General features: G+C 43.8%; 1 protein-coding gene across 3 annotated transcripts in view; it reads left to right on the top strand.

Annotated features, from left to right (window-relative positions):
- Positions 1-18,822, top strand: part of lifra (LIF receptor subunit alpha a) — a 196,928-nt gene that overhangs the window by 14,949 nt on the left and 163,157 nt on the right. Inside the window, exon 1 of one of the 3 annotated variants that reach the window (XM_072257529.1) lies at positions 11,333-11,425. The exons of the other annotated variants lie outside the window; for them this stretch is intronic. The gene's annotated coding sequence lies outside the window, so the exon portion shown is untranslated. Of the gene's footprint in view, positions 1-11,332; positions 11,426-18,822 lie in introns of those variants that run through there. 3 annotated transcript variants of the gene reach the window in all.

The following is an 18,822-nucleotide window of genomic DNA, read 5'->3' as shown; positions in this document are numbered from 1 at the left end:
GTAATGTTAACTGATGAGGTAATGTTTGTTGTAGCTGAAATGTTTGGGTTATAATTGTAGATGGTGTTGGTTGTCTCTTGGGATCCGAGGAAGACTAAACATTGTGAGGTCATCTGTGGATACGCATGTGGCTTCGGAGGCTGAAGCACCCATGCGGTTGCAGGTTGGACATGGAATGGCGGTTGTTAGAACAGGTGCATACACAGCTTTGTGGTGTCGGTCATGTGCTGCTGATTTTGGTCATCCCCAAAGTCAGATGCAGCTTTTCTGGTCAGGCTGCAGACTCCAAGTTGTCGAGGCTGAAGGTCTGCCCATTTGATGTACGATTTCAGATTGTTTTTGGATTTTTTTTTGGGGTGGCCCCGATTGCGCCTGCCATGCTCAAGCTCACCGTAGAGCAGCTGCCTGGGGATTCTTGTTTCACCCATGCGGATTACATGGCCAGTCCAGCGTAGCTGGGCCTGGAGGATCCTTGCCTCAATGCTTGTGCTGTTGACTCTGTCAAGGACTTCCTGGTTGGTGATTCGGTCCTGCCATCGAATCCTCATGATCGACCGCAGAGAGCGCATGTGAAACTGCTCCAGCTGTTTGATGTGCCTGCGGTACAGGGTCCAGGTTTCGCAGCCGTACAGGAGAGAGGTGAGGACCACAGCCTTGTACACCTTGAGCTTGGTTGAAAGCTGGATGTCCTTGTGCTCCAGAACTTTGACACGGAGTTTCCCCGAGTGCCTGGCTGGCTTTCTGGATCCTTGCTATGATCTCTTTGTCAAGGGATCCGTCACTGGAGATGGTGCTTTCCAGATACTTGAAGCTCTCCACATTCTTCAGGACAGTGCCATCGATGGTGATGCATGGCTGAGGAGGGTGACTGTTTGGCGCAGGTTGTAGGAGAACTTCTGTCTTACCGAGGCTGATTGTCAGGCCGAACAGCTTTGAGGCTGCTGAGAACTTGTCAACAATCGTCTGCAGGTGGTTCTCCTGCTGGGCCACGAGGGCACAGTCATCAGCAAACAGGGCTTCAGTGATGAGCCTCCTCAACATTTTGGTCTTTGCTGCAAGGCGTCTCAACTCAAACATCAATCCGTCTAGGCGATATCTTATGTAAATACCCAGGTCTAGGTCCTTAACAGCATGCTTTAGCACTTAGGTGAAGAAGAAGTTGAAGAGCACTGGTGCTAGAATACACCCTTGCTTCACACCATTTGAGATGTTGAAAGTCTCAGATGGGGAACCATCTGAGAACACTTCTCCTGTCATGCCATCGTGAAGCAGGCGGATGAGTGTAGTGAGTATCTGCGGGCAGCCAAGCTTTCTAAGGATGATCCACAGCACGTTTCTGTTGACTGTGTCAAACGCCTTCGTCAGATCAATGAGACAAAGTATAATGTCATGTTCAGTTCCAGGCACTTCTCCTGTATCTGTCTCACTGCGAAGATCATATCGACAGTGCTGCGTTCGGGAAGGTTCTCTTCTGACATTGTTGGAATCAGTCTGTTGAGGATGATGTGGGCGAGGATTTTTCCGGCAATGGAAAGTAGTGAGGTGCCTCTATAGTTCTCGCAGGTCCTTGAACCTTTATTTTTGTAGAGGGTGATTATCTTTGTGTCTCTGAGGTCAGGAGGCATCTCCTCTTCTTCCCAAATGCTAGTCAGGGTGCTGTGATTCCTTGCTGAGTGCCTTGTACAGTTCAGCAGGTATTCCACCCGTGCCGGGCGCTTTGCCACTGCTGATCTGCGTGATACCCTCCTTGACTTCATCTATCGAGGGAGGATCATCTAGTTCCTCGTGAATAGGCTGTTGGGGGATTTGGTCCAGAGCAGACTGGTTGACTGATGAAGGGCAGTTCAGGAGCTGGCTGAAATGCTCTTTCCATCTGTGTTGGATGCTCTCTTTGTCCTATAGCAGTGTGGATCCATCAGCGGACAATGGTGGAGATGAGCCAGATCTTGAGGGGCCGAAGATCATCTTGATGGAGTTGAAGAGCAGCTTCGAGTTGTTGATGTTGGCGCAGTGTTGCACCTCTTCAGCTTGCCTATCCCACCACAGGTCGTGCATCTTGCGAATTTCCCATTGGGCATGGGCCTGAAGGGACTCGAACCGTTCTTTTTTGGGAATGGAGCTTGGGTCGTTTTGCCACTCCATGAATGCTTTGTTCTTCCTGGCCAGGAGATCTTTGATGGCACTGTCATTCTCGTTGAACCAATCTTGGTGGATCTGGTCCTTGGGGCCGAGGACTGATTTTGCCATCTCCGTCACCATCTCTGTAAACTGATTCCACTTCTGGTTTGGCCCACCAGTTAGTGGTCCGTTGGCAGACAGCTTCTCATCAAGGGTGGTGTGGAACTTGCGAAGATACAGCGGCTCTTGGAGTCTGGCGGTGTTAAAAGCTGTTCTGATGAATTTAGGGTGCTTGGGATGGTGGGGAGCAATACGTAGCTTCAATGTGGTGTGGTCAAGCCTGTGGTCAGTCCAGCACTCCGCTCCTTGCATGGCTCTGGTGATGAGGGCATCCCGGATATCTCGGCGACATACTATAACGTAGTTGATCATGTGCCAATATTTGGATCTTGGATACATCCGTGTTGTCTTGTATTTGTTTGCCAGCCTGAACACTGTGTTTGTGATGAGGAGGTCGTATTCTGCACATTTGCTAAGGAGCAAGAGGCCGTTGCTGTTCATATTGCCAATACCGTGTTTGTCTCGAACCACTTCCCAGCGACTGTGATTGCAGCCTACTCGGGCATTGAAGTCACCAAGCAGGATTAGTTTGTTGTTGGCAGGGACTGAGCAGGGACAGAGACAAGCTATAATTGTAGATAATGGGGAATTAACCAATAGAAGTTATGTTATTCTATCTGTATGTGTGGGAACCTGAATGAGTGTGTGGGCCGTTTCGGGAGGAGAGGCGAAAAGGAAGGACGTGGTGGGAGCGCTGTGGTAGACCACCGTGGTTGGTTCCAGTCCGAGGGTCGCGGACTTTGGAGGAAATCGAATGGTGGACCGAGGATATTGCATGAGGTCCAACGTTGCGCACGAACTGTATAATTATTTTTCTTGGCGCCTTTTTATTTTATATTTTTTTCTACTAAACCCATAGTCGCAGGAAGATTTATAAAGTGTAATTCTTTAATCGTACATTGTGTACTGTCCGATATTTTGCATTGTGGGTTTGTTCTGGGGCCATTACATAGCATTCACACAAACTTGCTTACCCAGTTTGGCGGGGCTGACGGTTGCTCCTCCTGGACGACTGAGAATTGAGCGAGACGAAGGCTTACACAGGTATGGAAATAAAGTTGGTTTAATATTGTCGCATATACTGAGATACAGTGAAAAGCTTCTCGTATTATTTATGCAGATTAAATCATTACACAGGGCATTGAGGCGGAACAAGACAAAGCAATAACAATGCAAAATAAAGTGTAACAGCTACAGAGAAAGCACATTTCAGAATACAGTTCAGATAAAGAACAAGGTCATACCCAGGTAGGTTGTAAAGCCAAGAGTCCATCTTATTGTACTAGAGTACCATTTGTCTCATAGTTTAATAACAGTGAGGTAGTTGTCTCCAAGCCTGGTGATATGTGCTTTTAGGCCTTTGTAACCTCAGCCTGATGGAAGAAGGGAGAGGTCAAGAGAGTGGTTTGTCCAGGATGATTGGGTCTCTGATTATGCTGGCTGCTTTACTGAAGCACTGAGAAGTATAAACAGTCCATGGAGTGGAGGCTGATTTCTGTGATATTCTGAGCTGTGTACGCAACTCTCTGTAACTTGTAGTCATGTTGCCATACCAAGCCCTTCTGCATCCAGATAGGATGCTTTCTATGGTGCATTGATTAAAAAGAAACGGTTAAAGGGAACATGCCAAATTTCTTGAGCCTCCTGAGGAAGTAGAGGGACTGGTGAACTTTTCTGACCATGGCACCTATATGGTTCGACTTAGGACAGGCTGTTGGTGTCATTCACTCCTAAGAACTTGAAGCTTTCAGCGCTGTCTGTCTTTGCACCATGATGCATGATTACTGACCTCCCACCCCACCACCCACCTTTAAAGAAGTCAGTGACCAACTCTTTTGCTGACATTGAGGGAAAAATTGTTGTGATATCATGTTATAAGTTCTCTCTCTCTCCTTCCTGTACACTGAATCATTGTTAACTGAAATGCAGTCCTCTATAATGGTATCCTTTGCAAACTCATAGAGCAGAATCTGCCCATTGCAGTCATGAGTGTTTTGGGAGTCAAGCAGGGGGCTGGGGATGCAAGCTTGTGAATAATTGTGGCAGAGCTGCTGCTCCCTATCCTTACTGATTATGGTCTGTTAGTCAGGAAGGTGAGGATCCAGTTGCAGAGGGAGATTTTGACTCCCAGGGTCCAGAGCTTAGTGATCAGTTTGCTTAGAAATAGAGTATTGAAGGCAGAACTGTTGTCAATAATCAGTAATGTAGCATACGTGTCTTTACTGTCCACCTTCTTCAGGGATGAGTGTAGGGCCAGGGAGATGACATCTCCCGTAGACCTGTTTCAGTGGTAGGTGAATTGCAGTGGGTCAAGGCTACTTGAAGGCTGGAGTTAATGTGTGCCATGGTCAGCCTCTCAAAGCACTTCATGGTTGTGGATGTCTGAGCCAGGGATGATAGTGGTCTTCTTTAAGCAGGTGGGAACACAGACCGAAGCAGGAAGAAATTGTCAGCAAATACCTATGGTCACTGATCTGTACAGGATCTAAGGACACAGCCAGGAATATGGCCTGGGCCAGATGATTTCTGTGGGTTCATTCTTCAGAAGACTAATCTTGCGCTCACATTGATGACTTTGGGTTCAGGTGCTTTGGAGGCTGTCATAGTGGGTGGCGACATTCCAATCCCTTCTGTTCAAAATGTACATGGAATGTGTTAAACTAACCAAGACAGGATGGGTTATTGTCAGTCATACTGCCTGGCTTTGTTTTGTAGCTCGTTATAGCATGTAAGCCCTGCAACAATTGGACTGGGACTCGACTTTGGATCGATACTGTCTTTTGGAATGAACTGTCAGAGGAAGTGGTTGAGGCAAATACTTTAAGGTCAGTTAAAACAGCTCTTGGACAGGTACCCCGATAGGAAAGGCAGAGGGATATGGACCAAATGCAGGCAAGTGAACCATTTGGGCCAGTAGGCCAATTTCTCTGCTGTTTTACTCTAATCTTTTGCAGAAAGAGACATCTTTAAAATTGTGAAATGATTAATAATATTATTTGGAGATGTTTTACCAATGAAACTCTAAAACTTGATTTTATAACATATGTGATGCTGATTAATGCGTCGACTAAGGCAAGACAGCGGCTATACTTGTATTAGGAGTTTGAAGAGATTTGGCATGTCAACAAATACACTCAAAAACTTCTAGAGTTGTACCGTGGAGAGCATTCTGACAGGCTGCATCACTGTCTGGTGTGGAGGGGCTACAGGTGTCCCTCGCTTTTCGAACGTTCGCTTTACGAAACCTCACTGTTATGAAAGACCTACATTAGTTACCTGTTTTCGCTAACAGAAGGTGTTTTCACTGTTACGAAGAAAGGCAGCGCGCAAAAAAAAAAAATCAGCACCCGATAAAAGGCAGCGCGTGCCCCAAGCAGCCGCTCTCCCCCGGATTCGGAACTGCATTCTCGCCGGCATTGCTTAAACACGTGCCTGTGAGCAGCCGTTTGCAAGATGAGTTCTAAGGTGTCGGAAAACCCTAAAAGAGCTCGTAAGGGTGTTGCACTTAGCGTAAAACTAGACATAATTAAGCGTTTCGATCTTGGTGAATGAAGTAAGGACAAAGTGAGTTTGGCTTGTGGAAGCTGACGAAGATGATGTTGAAGAGGTTTTGGCATCCCATGACCAAGAACTGATGAAGAGCTGATGCAGTTGGAAGAGGAAAGGATAACAATCGAAACCGAATTCAGTAGCGAAAATGAAGTCGTCCAGGAACTGAATGTGAAGCAACTGCGTGAGATTTTCACTCAATGGTAAAGTACGACTTTAATTTTGAAAGGGTACGTCGGTTTAGGGCATATTTGCAAGATGGTTTGAGTGCTTACAAAGAACTGGATGATCTAAAAATGCGCGAGGCTAAGCAGTCAAGCAAGCCTTCCACATCAGCCACAGCAGGTGATGAACCTCGACCTTCGACATCAAGGTAGGCAGAGATAGAAGATGATGAACTGCCTGCCCTGATGGAAACAGACGACGATGAGATGACACCCCAGTGTCCACCACCCCAACCCCCCGGCCGCGGACAGATACCGATTGGTGGAGAATGCAGCAGTAGCCGGGAGGCACACAGCACATCTTTAAGAAAAAAGCCAAAATAAACATGCTAATTAATTAGGTGCTGCCCGGCATGTAATTGTCGGCCCAGATCAGAGGTGTTTGCCGATTGCGTTGCCTCTGATCTGGGCCGACATTTACGTGCCGGGTGGCACCTAATTAATTAGAATGTTTATTTCGGTCTTTTTCTTAAAGATGTGCTGTGTGCCTCCCGGCTACCACTGTACCCCTGCATGCTTCGCGGATTGGTATCGGTCGGCGGCCCGGAGGGTGGGGGCCACTGCAGCACCCCAACCTCCGACGACTCAGTCTAACACACCATCATCAGTGTGCTCGGCAAGCTGTCTTCCTGATTCCCATAAGTGATTCTACACTGTACATACATTATTTCTACTTTATATCGGCGATGTATTTTTATGTGTTACTTGGTATGATTTGGCAGCTTCATAGCTTAAAGGTTACTGGAGAGAGTGTTTTTGCCAACAGCGCTTGCGTGAGATTTTCTGCCGAGAGTGCTTGCGTGAGATTTTCGCTACGGAGAACAGTGCCGGCAATGATTGTGGAAAAGTATTTCTACTTTATATAGGCTGTGTATTTATCATATAATTCCTGCTTTTACTATATGTTACTGTTATTTTAGGCTTTAAGTCTTATTTGGCATGATTTGGTAGGTTATTTTTGGGTCTGCGAACGCTCACAAAATTTTCCCATATAAATAAATGGTAGTTACTTCTTTGCTTTACGACATTCCGGCTTACGAACCGTTTCATAGGAACGTTCTACCTTCGGATGGCAGGGGAAACCTGTACTGCACAGGACCGAAAGAAGCTGCAGAAGGTTGTAAATCTAGTCAGCTCTATCTTGGGTACTAGTCTACAAAGTACCCAGGACATCTTTAGGGCGCAGTGTCTCAGAAAGGCAGCGTCCATTATTAAGGACCTCCAGCACCCAGGGCATGCCCTTTTTTCACTGTTATCATCAGATAGGAGGTACAGAAGCCTGAAGGCACACACTCAGTGATTCAGGAACAGCTTCTTCCCCTCTGCCATCCAATTCCTAAATGGACATTGAAGCTTTGGACGCTACCCCACTTTTTTTAATATACAGTATTCCTGTTTTTGCACATTTAAAAAAAATCTATTCAATATGCATAATTGATTTGTTTATTATTTATTATAATTTTTTCTCTCTCTGTTAGATTATGTATTGCATTGAACTGCTGCTGCTAAGATAACAAATTTCACATCACATGCCGGAGATGATAAACCTGATTCTGATTTAGTGAAGAATTCACAAGAGACCTTTACTCATTATATAGTTAGAATGTGAGACCTGCTCTCAATGGCATTAAAGTGCATTGGTTGGATTAATTTACAGGGAAGGTAGATAAGAACAGAGGCAAAAATAGGGTATGATGAGTTAGTGGAAGAAGAGTGGTATAAAACGCATGTGAAAAATGAAATTGGTGTAACTGAGCTGGGATAAATGGCCTGTCTTTCCAGAGTAAATTTTATATAATGTAATTATGCAAAATATAGTGTGTCCATAAGACAGGAGCAGAATTAGGCCATTAAACCCATTGAGTCTGCTTCTACATTCCATCATGGCTGATCCTGGATCCTACTCAACTCCATACATTTGCCATCTCACCGTAACCTTTGGTGCCCTGACCAATCAGGAAACTACCAATTTTCTCCTTAAATATACCCATGGTCTGGCCTCCACAGTAGTCTGTGGCAAAGCATTGCACAGATTCACTACTGTCTGGCGAAAAAAAATTCCTCCTTACCTCTGTTCTAAAGGGTTGCCTCCCCAATTTTGAAGCTGTGCCCTATAGTTCTGGACACCCTCACCAAGGGAGACATCCTCTCCACATCCACTTTATCTAGTCCTTTCAACAGTTGGTAGGTTTCAATGAGATACCCTTGCATTCTTTTAAATTCCAGTGAGTACAGGTGCAAAGCTGCCAAATGCTCATCATATGTTAACCCCTTCATTCCTGGAATCATCCTTGTGAACCTCCTCTGGACTCTATCCAAAGACAACACATCCTTTCTGATATACGGAGCCCAAAACTGTTGAGAATATTCCAAGTGCAATCTGACTAGTGTCTTATAAAGCCTCAGCATTATTTCCTTGCTTTTATAGTCTAATCCCTTCGAAATAAATGCCAACATTGCATTTGCCTTCTTTACCACAGACTCAGCCTGTAAAGTAACCTTCTGGGAGTCTTGCACGAGGACTCCTAAGTCCCTCTGCACCTCTGATTATCTTAATTTTTTCCCCATTTAGATAATGGTCTGCACTGTTGTTCCTTTTACTAAATTGCATTATTGTACATTTCTCACCACTGTAATCCATCACCCACTTTTTTTGCCCATTCTTCCAATTTGTCTAAATCCTTCTGCAATTGCACTGCTTCCTCAGCACTACCTATCCCTCCACCTGTCGTCGTATCATCTGCAAACCTTGCCGCAGAGCCACCAATTCCATTACCTAAATCACTGACAAACAATGTGAATTGTAGCAGTCCCAATACTGACCCCTGAGAAACACCACTGGTCACTGGCAACCAACCAGAAAAGGCCCCCTTTATCCTCTCTCGCTCCCAACTGCCTGTCAGCCATTCCTCTATCTATGCCAGTATATTTCCTGTAATACTATGGGGTTTTGTCTTGTTAAGCAGCCTCATGTGTGGCACCTTATCAAATGCCTTCTAAAAATTTTCCTTTGTCCACCCTGCTTGGTCCTTCCTCGAAGAACTCTAAAAGATTTGTCAGGCAAGATTTCCCTTTACAGCTGACTTTGACTTATTTTATCATTAGTCACCAAGTACCCTGAAACCTCATCCTTAATAATAGACTCCAACACATTCCCAACCACTGAGGTTAGGCTAACTGGCCTATGATTTCCTGTATTTTGCCTTCCTCCCTTCTTGAAGAGTGAAGTGACATTTGCAATCTTGCAGTCCTCTGAGACCATGCCAGAATCAAGTGATTCATAAAGGTCATGATCAATGCAACTGCTATCTCTTCAGCAACCTCTTTTGGAACTCTGGAATATAGTGCATCTGGTCCAGGTGACTTACCCATCTCAAGAACTTTCAGTTTGCCTAGCACTTTTTCCTTTGTAATAGCAGTGGCACTCACTCCTGCTCCCTGACACTCACGGACCTCTGGCACACCGTTAGTGTCTTCTACAATGAAGACTGATGCAAAGTACTTACTAAGTTCAACTGCCATTTTTTGTCCTGCATTACTGTCACACCAGCATCATTTTCCAGTGGTCCAATATCAACTCTCACCTCCCTTTACTCTTTAAATAACTGAAAAAACTTAGTATTCTGCTTTATATTATTGGCTAGTTTGCCCTCTGGTTTCATATTTTCCCTTCTAATGGCTTTTTTAGTTGCCATTTGTTGGATTTTAAAAACTTACTTCCCTCTCACTTTTACTACATTATATGCCCTTTCTTTGGCTATTATGCTGTCCTTAATTTTCTTGTCAGACACAGTTGTCCACCCCTGCCATTTGAGAACAACTACTTCTATGGGACATATCTATCCTGCGCCTTGTACACTATTCCGAGAAACTTCAGCCACCTCTGCACTGCCGTCATCCCCTCCAGTATCCTGCTCCAATCCACCTGGGCAAGTTTCTCTCTCATGCCTCTGTAACACCTCATTTTCCCAACCCTCTTGCATATTGAAGTCCCCCATTACAATTGTGACATTACCCTTATTACATGTCCTTTCTAGCTCCTTTTGCAATCTCAACCTCATATCTTGACTTCTATTTGGAGGCCTATATATGATTCCCATAGTGTTTTTTTTTTAATACTCTTGCAGTTTTTTTAATACCACCCACAAAGATTCAATATTCTCAGACCCTAAGTCACCCCTTTCTAAAGATGTAATTCCATCTCTGACCAACAGAGCCACACCACTGCCTATGCCTTCATGTCTGTCCTTTGATGCTAATTATATCCTTTGATGTTAAGCTCCCAACAATGACCTAATTGAATTGATTTGACTGTATTAATTACATCCTTCATATACATGAGTAAAAATCTTTGTGATGTCTAGATCTAAATGTGCAATATTGAAATTATTGTAATTTATAATAAAGATTATGTACAACAGGATAGTCAATTTTAGCCATGACATAGTGATGGCCACAATGTCATACTGACCAATCTGTAATTGTGCCACGAGTTTGTCCACCTTATTCTGAATACTACAAAATACAGCACCTTCAGTCCTGCATTCTTTGCTCTTTTGAATTTTGCCTCTGGTAGAATTTAACTCATTGCACTGTCTGCATTTATACCCAGTTGTTGGCTTGTCCTTCCTTACATTCATATTACACCATCGTCTATTTGTAAACCTGCTGGCTCACCCTCAGTTCTATCATACTGGTTCCCATCCCCCTACAATATTAGTCCTTTTACATAAAATTATTTTCAGTGAATTGCTGCGGAGTGACATAATTTTTATGTTTGACCTAAGAATTTAGGTTTACAAAATTGAGGTGATGCAATCAGGCTTTTTCCACTGAGGTTGGGTGGGACTAGAGATCATGGGTTAATGGTGTAGGGAGAAATGTTTAAGGGGAATATGAGGGGAAACCTCTTCACTCAGAAGGTGAAGAAAGTATGGGATGAGCTGCTAGAGGAAGTGGGTGATGTGGGTTTGATTTCAACATTTAAGAGAGATTTGGTTACATACATGGATGGGAAGGATTTTGAGAGCTTATGGTCCAGGTGCAGGTCTATAGTACTAACAACATAGTCCAGCATGGACTAGATGGGCCTTCTTCTATGGTGTAGTGCTCCATGACTCTAGTTTAGAAAGAAATTGCATCATTCACCTCTTAACCCCCTCCCTCACCCGGCTGTCACTCCTCTTATGTTGATCCACCTATCACCCACCAACCCTTGCTCCATTCATTTCACCCACTGTCTTATATTGAGTAACTCTCCCCTTTCCAGTTCTAATTAAAGGTCTTGGCCTAAAATGTCGATTGGGTATTTCCCCCCAAAGATGCTGCTGACCGGCTGAGTTCCTCCAGCGCCTTTGTGTGTTGCTCCAGATTTTCAGCATTGGCAGTCTCTTGTGTCTCTCCTAATGGTTCAGGTCAGTGACTTTTCATTGGCAATAACAAGAGCATTTCCAAAGTACTGAGAGATTGAGATGGTAGCCCCCACCGAGCCTTTGCAGATTGGATGTAATGGAATACACATTATAGTTAGTGGATTATGAACATTGCCTGAAGCTGACAATTAAGTTACATCCATTTACTCCTTTGACATTATTTAGTAAATTGTGTTAAGTCATTTATATTGTGATACCATTAAAATAAAAGGTCTTCACAGTTGGAAGTATTACTGAAAATGCATTATCACTTTACCATTATGCTATCATATAATTCAATTAAGATGCTAGCGAGCTGTTCCAAAGCAAATTAGCAGAGCAATTAAATATTTTCAAGGGACAATTGTAAACTTCGGAAAGTTCTGTTGGATGAGGGATTTATTTTTCCTTTCCAACCTTATTTGCTGGATAGATTAGGGTTGCACTCTTATGAGGTGTCTGCTGTTCATTCTTCAGTTTAGACTGTACAGTGGGGTGTTCACTGTGGAGTGCATCACATTCTAGTAGAACTCCACAAGGTGTTAACAAGAAAGGAGATGTGTTTATTAATTTATTCAGAGGTACAGTGCCGATCAGGCCCTTCCAGCCCTACGAGCTATGAGCCCTACCACCTGGCAACCCACCTATTTTACACTAGCCTATTCACCGGACAATTTGCAATGACCAATTAACCTACTAACCAGTACATCCTTAGCCAGTGGGACAGAACTGGAGTACTCGGAGGAAACCTGTGTGGCTCATGGAAGGGCATACAAACTCCTTCAGAATCAGGTTTATTATCACTGGCATGTGACGTGAAATTTAAGGCCATAAGATATAGGAGCAGAAGTAGCCCATTGAGTCTGCTCTGCTGATCCAATTCTCCCAGTCATCCCCACTCCCCTGCCTTCTCCCCATATCCTTTGATGCACTGGCTAATCAAGAACCTATCCATCTCTGCCTTAAATGCACACAATGACTTGGCCTCCACAGCCACTTGTGGCAACAAATTCCACAGATTTACCACCCTCTGATTAAAGTAATTTCTCCACATCTCAGTTCTAAATGGACATCCTTCAATCCTGAAGTCATACCCTCTTGTCCAAGACTCCTCTACTATGGGAAATAACTTTGCCATATCTAATCTGTTCAGGCCTTTTAACATTCAGAATCTTTCTATGACATCCCCTCTCCAGGATATACAGCCCAAGAGCTGCCAGGCGTTCCTGATACGGTAATCCTTTCATTCCTGGAATCATTCTCGTGAATCTTCTCTGAACCCTCTTCAATGTCAGTATATCCTTTCTAAAATAAGGGGCCCAAAACTGCACACAACACTGCAAGTGTGGTCTCACGAGTGCCTTATAGAACCTCAACATCACATCCCTGCTGTTATATTCTATACCTCTGGAAATGATGCCAACATTGCATTCACCTTCTGCACCACCAACTCAACCTAGAGATTAAACTTTAGGGTATCCTGCACAAGGACTCTCAAGTCTCCTTGCATCTCTGCATTTTGAATTCTGTCCCCATCTAAATAATAGTCTGCCCGTTTATTTCTTCCACCAAAGTGCACAACCGTACACTGTCCAACATTGTATTTCATTTGCCACTTCTTTGCCCATTCCCCTAAGCTATCTAAGTATCTCTGCAGGCTCTCTGTTTCCTCAACACTAACCGCTCCTCGACCTACCTTTGTATCATCGGCAAATTTAGCCACAAATCCATCAATCCCATAGTCCAAATCATAGACGTACATCGTAAAAAGCATCGATCCCAACACCGACTCCTGTGGAACTCCACTGGTAACCGGCAGCCAGCCAGAATAGGATCCCTTTATTCCCACTCTCCGTTTTCTGCCAATCAGCCAAAGCTACACCCATGCTTGTAATTTACCTGTAATTCCCTTAGCTCTTATCTTGCTAAGCAGCCTCATGTGCAGCACCTTGTCAAAGGCCTTCTGAAAATCCAAGTACACCATATCCACTGCATCTCCTTTGTCTACCCTGCTTGTAATTGCAGTAGGTTTGGCAGACAGGACCTTCCTTTCAGGAAACCATGCTGGCTTTAGCTTATCTTTTCATGTGCCTCCAGGTACTTCATAATCTCATCCCTAACAATTGATTCCAACAGCTTCCCAACCACTGATGTCAGGCTAACAGGTCTATAGTTTCCTTTCTGCTGCCTCCCACCCTTCTTAAATCGCGGAGTAACATTTGCAATTTTCCAATCATGCGGTACAATGCCAGAATCTATCGATTCTTAAAAGATCATTGTTAACGCCTCTGCAATCTCTCCAGCTGCTTTCATCAGAACCCAAGGGTGCATTCCATTAGGGGCCAGGAGATTTATCTTCCCTCAGACCAGTAAGCTTCCTGAGAACCTTCTCAGTCGTAATTTTCACTGCACATACTTCACTTCCCCGACACTCTTGAATGTCTGGTACACTGCAGATGTCTTCCACGGTGCAAAATACGTATTCAGTTCCTCTGCCATCTCTGTCTCTCTCATTACAATATCTCCAGCGTCATTTTCTATTGGTCATATATCTACCCTCAACTCTCTTTTACCCTTTATATACTTAAAAAAGCTTTTAGTATCATCTTTGATATTAGTGGCCAGCTTCCTTTCATAATTCATCTTTTCCTTCCTAATGATCTTCTTAGTTTCCTTCTGCAAGTTTTTGAAAGCTTCCCAATCCTCTATCTTCCCACGAGCTTTGGCTTCATTGTATGTTCTCTCTTTTGCTTTTACTTTGGCTCTGATTTCACTTGTCAGCTGCAGTAGTGTCCCCTTTCCATTCAAAAATTTCTTCTTATTTGGAATATATCTGTCTTGCACATCCCTCAATTTTGACAGAAACTCGGGCCATTGCTGCTCTGCGATCCTTCCTGCTAATGTCCCTTTCTAGTCAACTTTGGCCAGTACTCCTGTCATCAGAATCAGGTTCATTATCACCGGCAAGCGACGTGCAATTTACTAACTTAGCAACAGCAGTTCAATGCAATACATAATATAGAAGAGAACGAATAAATAAATAAGAATATTAATAATAAATAAATCAATATACATGTATTGAATAGATTTAAAACGTGCAAAAACAAATACTGTATATTAAGAAAAAGTGAGATAGTGTTCACGGGTTCATTGTCCATTTAGGCAGAGGGGAAGAAGTTGTTTCTGAATCACTGAGTGTGTGCCTTCAGGCTTCTGTACCTTCTACCTGACGGTAAAAGGAAAGGTACGTCGCATCCGGAGTTTCTCCGGTTAGCGGACGATTTCCCTCCACGCCTCTGACGTAGTGGGGAACTGCGTACGAGGCAAGTTACAGTAATGGTTTGCCATTGCCTTCAACTGGGTGAGCTTCCAAAGAGATCACCAGCTCATAACCCAGCACAGATGGAAAGCGTGCAGGGGAGCCAGCTGGATTCAAACTCGGGACCTTTCGACCTGAAGTCTGGCACTGATGCCACTACGCCACCAAAGGGCATGCCCTGGGTGCAGGAAGTCTTTAATAATGGATGCTGCCTTCCTGAGACACTGCTCCCTGAAGATGTCCTGGGTACTTTGTAGGCTAGTACCCAAGATGGAACTGACTAGATTTACAGCTCTCTGCAGCTTCTTTCAGTCCTGTGCAGTAGCTCCTCCATACCAGACAGTGATGCAGCCTGTTCGAATGCTCTCCAAGGTACAACTATAGAAATTTTTGAGTGTATTTGTTGACATGCCAAATCTCTTCGAACTCCTAATGAAGTATAGCTGGTGTCTTGCCTTCTTTATAACTACATCGATATGTTGGGACCAGGCTAGATCCTCAGAGATCTTGACACCCAGGAACTTGAAACTGTTCACTCTCTCCACTCCTGATCCCTCTATGAGGATTGGTATGTGTTCTTTCATCTTACCTTTCCTGAAGTCCACAATTCACCCTTTCATCGTATTGATGTTGAGTGCCAGTGGCAGTGGTGATGTTGCTGTGGCACCATTCCACTAGTTGACATATCTCACTCCTGTATGCCTCTCATCACCACCTGAGATTCTACCAACAGTGGTTGTATCGTCAACAAGTTCATAGATGGTATTTGGGCAATGCCTCGCCATACAATCATGGGTATAGAGAGGTTAGAGCAGTGGGCTAAGCACACACCCCTGAGGTGCACCAGTGTTGATTGTCAGTGAGGAGGATATGGTATCACCAATCTGCACAGATTGTGGTCTTCTGGTTCGGAAGTCGAGGATCCATTTGCAGAGGGAGGTACAGAGGCCCAGTTTCTGCTACTTCTCAAACAGGCTTGTGGGAGTGATGGTATTAAATACTGAGCTATAGTGGATGAATAGCATCCTGACATAGGTGTTTGTGTTGTCCAGGTGGTCTTACACTGTGAGATTGCATCTGCCGTTGACCTATTATGGTGATAGGCAAATTGCAGAGTGAGGAGCTTCAAGTTCCTTGGTGTCAAGATCTCTGAGGATCTAACCTGGTCCCAACATATTGATGTAGAAGGCAAGACAGCGGCTATACTTTATTAGGAGTTTGGAATGATTTGGCATGTCAACAAATACAGTCAAAAACGTCTATAGTTGTACCGTGGAGAGCATTCTGACAGGCTGCACCACTGTCTGGTGTGGAGGGGCTACTGCACAGGACCGAAAGAAGCTGCAGAAGGTTGTAAATCTGGTCAGCTCCATCTTGGGTAGTAGTCTACAAAGTACCCAGGACATCTTCAAGGAGCGGTGTTCAGAGGAGCAGTATCCATTATTAAGGACCTCCAGCACCCAGGGCATGCCCTTTTCTCACTGTTACCATCAGGTAGGAGATACAGAAGCCTGAAGGCACACACTCACCGATTCAGGAACAGCTTCTTCCCCTCTGCCATCCGATTCCTAAATGGGCATTGAAGCTTTGGACATTACCTCACTTTTTTTTTAATATACTGTATTCCTGTGTTTGCACATTTAAAAAAAATCTATTCAATATATGTTATTGGTTTACTTTTTTTATTTTATTGTAATTTTTTTCGCTCTCTGCTAGATTATGTATTGCATTGAACTGCTGCTGCTAAATTAACAGATTTCATGTCACATGCCAGTGATAATAAACCTGCTTCTGATGGGTCCAGGTCCTTGCTGAGACAGGAGTTCATTCTCGTCATGACCAACCTCTCAAAGCATTTCATCACTGTTCCTCAAGATGATGCCAGAATTGAACTGTGAACTCCAACATCCTGAGGTGTAACAGTGTCGCGCTAATGTGGCATCCCATAAAGGAAAATACTTTTTTCTACATTGTCTCATTTTCATAACTTTGAAGCTCTCAGGCATCTCAATGGTGGTCTTGCCTGAGATTTTATAAGGAAGTATATGGGATCTTCTGATTTGGGAGCATTTGTCTCTTGAGTCATCTTGAGAGTTAAACAACCTTTTTTTAAAAAGTAAAACATTTTTGTTGCCAGATTATTACATTTGGGTTCCAACTTTTTATTATTAATAAATAGTTCATTGACCCATATGTTCTGCATTAGGCTCCCTCCCACCCGTTCTTTGTCATCTGGTATTTTTTTATTCCATTCCCAACACATATATATGAATTTTGCACAGTACGAGAGTAATAGTCAGAATCTTTTTCCATGGAAGAGGTATCAAAATCAAGACAGCATAAGTTTAAGGTGAAAGCCAGAGATTTTAAAGGGGATTTATGGGGGAAAATTTTTTACACAGATATCTGGAACTTGTTGCTAGAGGAGGTAATGGAATCAGATACAATCATTTTGTTTACAAGCTATTTAGATAAGCATGTGAATAGACCAGGAAGAGAAGCATACAAACCTGATATAGATATATGGAATTAGTGTAACTGCACAAAAAGGGTAGTTATTGTGGACTGAGGGGTCTATATCTGTGTGGTACAACTCTGTGTCCATGACTTTGTGAAGTATTTGCCTTCCCAATTCGGCAATACAAAATCTCCATTAAAACCAATAGGGTCTCCAACCCTATAGCAAATAGAAAGGTCCATAATGAAACATAGTGGCAGATGAAGTAGAATCTGTGACTCAGTACATCCTGGACATATGGAGAGCTTTTGCCCAGGCACTTAATCTTTTTCAGATAGTTGAATTTTGGTCATTCTCTTTGGAGCAACTGCCTGCAGGTAGACGGGCAGATTCAACTTGTTAGATACAAGAGAAAATCTGCAGATGCTGCAAATCTGAGGAACACACACAAAATGCTGGAGGAACTCAGCAGGTCAGGCAATATCTAGAGAAAAGACTACAGTCAATGTTTTGGTCTGCAACCCTTCATCAGGACTGGAGAAAAAAAGATGAGGAATTAGAGCAAGAAGGTGAGGGGAGGAAGAAACCCAAGGTGATAGCTGAAACTGGGAGAGGGGGAGGGGTGAAGTAAAGAGCTGGGAAGTTGATTGGTGAAAGAGATACAGGGCTGGAGAAGGAGAGATCTGATAGAGGACAGAAGGCCATGAAAGAAAGAAAATGGGGAGAGCACCAGAGGACAGATAAAGAGATGAGGTGACAGGGGAATGGGGAATAATAAAGGGGGATGGGGGGCATTACCGGAAGTTCGAGAAACCGATGTTCATGCCAACAGGTTGGAGGCCACCCAGACAGTATGTAAGGTGCTGCTCCGCCAGCCTGACCGTGGCCTCATTGCAACAGTAGAGGAGGCCATGGACTGGCATGTCAGAATGGGAAGTGGAACTAAAATGGGTGGCAACTGGAAGATCCCACTTTTTCTGGCGGACAGAGCATAGGTGCTTGGTGAAGGCATCAGATATAGTAGATGACCCTATCAGACTCTCAGGTGAAGTATCGCCTCACCTGGAAGGACTGTTTGGGGCCCTGAATGGTAGTGAGGGAGGAGGTGTAGGGGCAGGTATAGCACTTGTTCCTCTTTTGCCTGCATTTGGCCCTTATCCCTCGTAACCTTCCCTATCCATGTACTTATCCAAATGTATTTTTGATGATGTTCCTGAAGAATAACGGATTCAGCATAGCTCTGGAGTGGTAGAGCAACCGTGATGGGTCCAAATACTCCTATCCTGCATGCTAGTTATTATTTTTCATTGTACTATCTTAGTGCACTATTGTAATGAATTGATCTGTGTAAACAGTATTCACTGTATCTTGGTACACGAATTTACCAATTTTACCAATGCCAGTAGCAGAGCCTTCATGGTATTGGTCTTAACTTGGAAACTTTTCCTCAGCTCAGTGTTTTATTATGTTTGTGAACCTCCTTGAAAACAAAAAATGTCATTTGAAAGTTGGCCATCAAATGTAGTCTGGTTTGTGAGATTAATATTAGCAGTCATAGAGAACAGGAACATTGCAGAGCACTATATTAAGTCTCTTCTAGCTTTTCTGGCTTTGAGAAAGGTA

The sequence above is a fragment of the Mobula birostris genome, chromosome 5, assembly GCF_030028105.1.
Source record: "Mobula birostris isolate sMobBir1 chromosome 5, sMobBir1.hap1, whole genome shotgun sequence".
Classification (NCBI taxonomy): Eukaryota; Metazoa; Chordata; class Chondrichthyes; order Myliobatiformes; family Myliobatidae; genus Mobula; species Mobula birostris.
Note: the sequence above shows the minus strand (reverse complement) of the source record. Positions and strands in the feature narration are given on the sequence as shown.